Source organism: Capra hircus, chromosome 3 (assembly GCF_001704415.2).
Source record: "Capra hircus breed San Clemente chromosome 3, ASM170441v1, whole genome shotgun sequence".
Classification (NCBI taxonomy): domain Eukaryota; kingdom Metazoa; phylum Chordata; class Mammalia; order Artiodactyla; family Bovidae; genus Capra; species Capra hircus.
Window position 1 is genome coordinate 7,519,625 of NC_030810.1, and position 6,000 is coordinate 7,525,624.

Genomic DNA, 6,000 nt, shown 5'->3' on the forward strand with positions numbered 1-6,000 from the left:
GCCGGGGAGCGACTTCCAGCCCTCCCGCCCATCAGTCCAGGCTGTGACCTGGCTCTCAAGTTTCACGTTAGCGCTGCCTGATTTACTGCCAAGTAGAGGGAGTCCAGGAGATGACGGGTGTGGGAGGCAGGCTTTCGAAGCGAGAGGTGGTTCCTAGCAGAACTCTAACAGACTCGCCCAGGACTAGTCACGCACAGCTGAACTGGCACGCAAGGGCCTGTTCTAACCTAGCCCCGTGGGCTCAGGAAGCATGTTGAGACTCAGGAAAAGAGAAGAAGCCCGAGAAACGGCATGGAAGGGGCTGTTGCAAGCACAACGCGGGTCCCAGGAACCCAGCCAAATCGCAAATTCATTGCAACATCCCAGGGAGAAGAGTGCCAGCAGGGTTTCCCACTCACAGTGATCAGAGTCAGGAAAGGAGGGAATCCTGGTGTGTGTCCATCAAGGTGGCACGGAGACCCTGATGGTCCCAAGGGGAGCAGAGTAGGTGAGAGTCCACCCTCCAGGGCAGGCAGGACCCCCGCAGGTTCAAGGTAATTCAAGGGTCAACCTTTCTAAAGCAAGAACAGTGCTTCTAGAGGCAGGAAGACTAAAGAAAGTGTGTGGAGGTGGACGCAGAAAGATGCTCTGCAAACCTCAGGCTCCTCGGCCTAGTCCCCACCCTTCGAGGACCACTCTGGGCCCTTCCTAGCAGAGCTCTGCTCTGGTCTCTGAGTTGCTGGATGGAAGGCTTGGCTATGGGGCATGTTCTTATTCTCAGCAGGCCCAAAGGGTCATACAAGGAGACAGGAGATGAAAGGAAGAAACTAACACCACTTTGTAAAATGTCACCAGAGAGATAACCTTGCAAACTAAGAAGGGAGTGTGTAGAAGATGGTTTCTATTAATAAGAATGATGTGTGTGTATGCATGTGCGTGTGTACGAACAAGACAACAGGGAGAAGAATCTAGAGTGTCTGCCAGTCACAGCAGGGGAGACGGGTGAGCCACCCTGGAGGGTCAGGCCTGCTCTGGGTAGTGCTGTGGGACTCTCTGTGTCCTGGGGCATCACTGAGTGTCAAGGTGGAAAGTCAGCCTTTTCTCGGGGTCTCCTGAAGACCCAACCACTGAGTTTAGGGCATGTATCCACAGTGGGCTACAGTTCATAAGGGGCAAATATTGGACACACCTGAGCGTCTAAGCATAGCACGATACAGCATCCACAGGGAGAAGGGGGCAGATTCTGGGGTGGAAGCTGAGATGTCCCTAAAATTAAATGGAGGAAACCTGGCATTTTGACCAGAGGGGAGGTGAAAAGGTCTCTGTGTATGTGGAGGTGCTGATGTCATGATAGAAGGAAGATGATTAGAAAGGTTGACCCTTGAATTACCTGCAGCTTATGATAAAGAGGAGTTGGATCTACAAGATTTTAAAGGTCCTGCCAAGTGTTTGAGGCCTGAAAAAGACGTTTACTAAATCCAGAATCTAAAAAGAGCAAAACCAAATTAATAAAAAGCTATACAAATATAACCTCAGGTCAGTTGGTCCACTGTGTTTCAGCTCATCAAGTGACATTGACAGAATATGCAATGTGGGATACAGGGGCAATTTAATCCATTTGCTAGGCTGTGGGATGGGGACCCCTGAAGTCAGAGTGCTCTGGGCCCAGGTCTTGGCACAGGTCCCAAAGGGTCAAGTCTGAATCACCCATGGATAGGCCAGTCCTGGAAAATATGGTTTGCTCAGCCTGATGTCTCTGGTGGGCATCTTACCATAGGGACCTTGTCTGTGACTTCCGGGGTGGGGGTGGGGGAGTGTGTGTGGCATCAATGTGGGTGGTGGCCCCAGGAGCCAGCAGTAATGAGGAGGGGGAGGGGGCACAGGTCACTCAGCAGCCATGACAAAGAACTACTTGGAAGAGACAGGAAATTGGACTTCCACTTCCTGCATTTGCTAGAGTAAGGAGACCTCAGAGACATGGGTGAAGGGGGAAGAACGTGCCTGGGTTTCAGCGTGAGATGCCTCGTGATATCTGGGTTTGGGCTGCACGGCTTGGCACAATCTCTCTTCAGCTCTTCTTAAGGTCACTCATCTGGCAAGACCCTCCAGTGTCAGTTCTCTTTGTACCCTCTGCTCTTCAAGGGCTTTTCATCATTTGTAACTGGTCTATACCTGCTCCCCACTGGATGGCAGCTTCCATCAGGCAGTCATGTTCATTTGTTGGTGCCACATCCCCAGCTCTTAACCAGGCACATAGAAGACTCTCAATAGATGTCTGTTCAATGAAGGATCTTTTACGATAACAAAAAAAGGGCCAACTGCACGTTATTCTGTAGTACCAAAAAGCCAACAAATGTCATGTCCACTGTGAGATTAGAGAGCCATGAGGGTTAAATAATTCATAGGTGGTTCCCAACAAGAGGAGAACATTGGTATCTGATCATGTTTCAAAAATTGTGACGGTTGGAAATCATTTTCCTGGGAAATACCTAGCATCACCCAGTTTGGGGTTACAGCTGTCACCAAGTCTTTGCCGCACACTAGGTACTCTACACGCATTATCATATTTGATCTGGAAGAGAGTTCTGTGTGCTGGTGCTATTTTATCCATGTATGTGTGTGCTAAGTTGATTCCATTGTATCTGACTCTTTGCGACCTTATGGACTGTAGCCCACAGGCTCCTCTGTCCATGAATTCCCCAGGCAAGAGTACTGGAGTGGGTTGCCATTTCCTCCTCCATGGGATCTTCCCAACCCAGGGATCAAACCCATGTCTCTTACGTCTCCTGCATTGGCAGGCGGGTTCTTTCGTGCTAGCACCACCTGGGAACCCCAACTTACTGAGCAGGTGCAACACATAATCTGCAGCAGCTCTTCATTACCCAGAGGGCAGGGAAGAACACTGGTTTATAGCTACAGAGATGGTAATGAGAGAGGGCCAGGGGAACCTGGGCTCTCCGACCACATCCTCTATGTTCCCAACTCTTGTTCTCTGTACCTCTGGGCAAAGCTTCACTGCCTCTCCTTACTGAAAGCACCATGTCTGAGTCAGACACTGGGATGCCCTTTCTCGTTGCCCACTGTATGGCAGGATTCATGATGAGAAAGTGATATAGGAAAACATGGGTGGGAGGGAGGTAGAGAAGATGGGTGTAATAGTGATAGGAAGAAACAGGGCACTGCAGGGAAGGGGGAGGCAGGAGACAGTAAAGGAGAAAGTGTCACAGGGAAGAAGTCAGTCCCGACTGCGTGTTGGAACTGTTTCTTGGATTAGCTTTTCATTGCTTTTGTTATTATAACCATACTTCATAGCTTGCCTCAGAGAATGCTGCTCCTCTGCCTGACTGTCAAGCTAAAGTGCCTTTGTTCAGAACCCTGTCCACCTGTGGATGGCAGGAAGCAGGAAATGAACACATCCCCTGCCTGATGCTTGCCATTCTAGGAGATGTTTCCAAGATTAATGTCCTTTTTGCTTTGCTTCCTTGCCTTTCCCCCATCTCTGATCTGTAAGAGAAACTAGCATCCAGACCCTGATAAGATGGTTATTTTGAGGCGCTAGTCTGCCATCTTCTCAGCCGGCTGGCTTTCCAAATAAAGCCTCTTCCTCGCCTCAACACCTCATCTCTCGGATTCATTGGCCTATCAGGCAGTGAGCAGGGTGAGCTTGGACTCGGGAACAGAAGTATCCAGAGGGATTGTGAGTGACATCTTGAGTCACACCTACATATCTATCAGCTGACCTCAGCTGAGGTTCTTGTGCTCCTGAAGATCCGCACTGAGTCCAACAACCACTCAGCCTTCTGCTGAGAGCCCCTGGCCCTTCCCAAGCATAGTGCTGCCTCCCGACTCCTGTTCACAGCTTCTGGACTTGCCTTAAGTCTTCAGGATATTCGTTTATTTCAGATCAGACATAGGATCCAGTTCCTTGGTGCCACTCACCCCACCGGAGCAACTCTAAATGCCAGGCTGTTTCATGTACCAAAACATCTACGAAGGCCAAGGGTCTCTAAGGTAGAGCTTAGGGATCAACACAACATAAAGAAAACTACTTGAGGCCACATAGAAGACTCTCTTGTTCCTGAAAGTTCTCTCAGCCACTGGTGAGCTCTCACTTGTCACATAACCCTTGACAGTGACTAGTCTCCTCCGCCCCCTTTCCTAACACTGAGAGGCCTGGGAGAGTCAGTTCAGGTCAGTCGCTCAGTCGTGTCCAACTGATTGCGACCCCATGAATCGCAGCACGCCAGGCCTCCCTGTCCATCACCAACTCCCGGAGTTCTCTCAGACTCAACGTCCATCGAGTCAGTGATGCCATCCAGCCATATCATCCTCTGTCGTCCCCTTCTCCTCCTGCCCCCAATCCCTCCCAGCATCAGAGTCTTTTCCAGTGAGTCAACTCTTCGCATGAGGTGGCCAAAGTACTGGAGTTTCTACGTGTGAATTTTTTTAGCGTTTTTTTTTGCTATGCTGAACAGCATGTGGAATCTTAGTGCCTAGACCAGGGATCACCTGTGCCCTTGCATTGGAAACTCAGAGTCTTAACCACTGGACCACCAGGGAAGTCCATAGATTTCCATTTTCAAAAAGCAGTTTGACTGAAACCTAGGATATAGGCAAGCATTTTCACTTATCCTGTCCTTTAAGGCTCGATGTACTCGTAACGGGAGTGGCAAAAGCCTCAGGCTGACATGAAACAGTGCCTTTCTTCCTCTTAACATAACTTTCTGGGACATTTTCACACATCCTTCTACTCCAACTGTGTTTTCATTCAACCAGCAAGTTTGCTCCCAGTACCAGACCAGATGCTGGAGATATAGCAACAGGAAAGGCAAATGTGGTTCCTGCCTGGAGCTTACAGGACAGGGAGGTGTAACAGACCCACAAGATTGCCAGAGAACTCATTAATTGCCATTGGATTACTAATTTTTTAAGGGTGATATCAGGCCCCATGAGAGCCTATAAGTAGAGTGTATGACCTTACATGGGGATCATGGAAAGTTTCCCCCAAAAAACATCATTGAAACCAAACAAAAAAAGGATAAGAATTTAGCTTGGCTGTGAATGGGAGAAAGAGGATTCCAGAGAGAGGAACAGCAGGTATGAGGGCCCCAAAGTGGAACGGTGTGAAAGACGGGAAGCAGGCCGTGGGGTTGGAACATAAAAGAGGAGAAGGATATGGCTGGTGGGGCGGGCAGGGACTAGAAGACACAGAGCCTTGTTAGCTGCACCAAGGATGTCTCGGGTCTGCAATTTCGAGCCAAAAGATTGGAGGTGACAACTTGTCCAGCTTCAGGCCTACTTGTCACCTGGTCCAAGTTCCCTCAGGACCTTGGAAAGCCACAGCAGACACAGGAGAGCATGACTCTGCATTCAGACCAAAGTCAAAATCACTCAGCGTAGAACAGTCAGATATAGACTGCCATCTGCAGTGATGCAGTACCAACCACACAGTGCTACGGATGCTACGGATGTGCTTGTCCAAAGAGGAACCTGGATCAATCAAACCTACGCTGAATTCCAGTTTACAGGAACGAGTTAATCACGACCACAAGACAGCCATCAGACAAACCAGAACGTGAAACATTCTACAGGACACTGATCCAGTTACTACAACAAGCAATTGCTAAAAGGGAGGAGGCAGTTACAGATAGTTAGAAGAAATGATCCAATGTGGGAAACATGTTTGTATCCTGATTCAAACCAATCCGCTGTTAAAAGACATTTTTTTCCACTTTAAAAAATTCACCATCTTAATCATTTTAAAGTGCACAGGAAAAATACATGATGTCCATAAGTTTTTTCATGAAAATTTCCTTTTGTAGTTATGCTATATCCAAGGATCTTGGTTAAAGGGTCTTCTTTGAGGTCAGAATTCTCTCTGATAATTATGCTTACTTTATATTTGTACTTACAAATATATATGTTTTTAATTTTATATGTACCATATTATATATAATTTATATAAATGTAAATAAATTTACAATATATAAATTTTAAAATATCTATATATTGCCTTTCAGA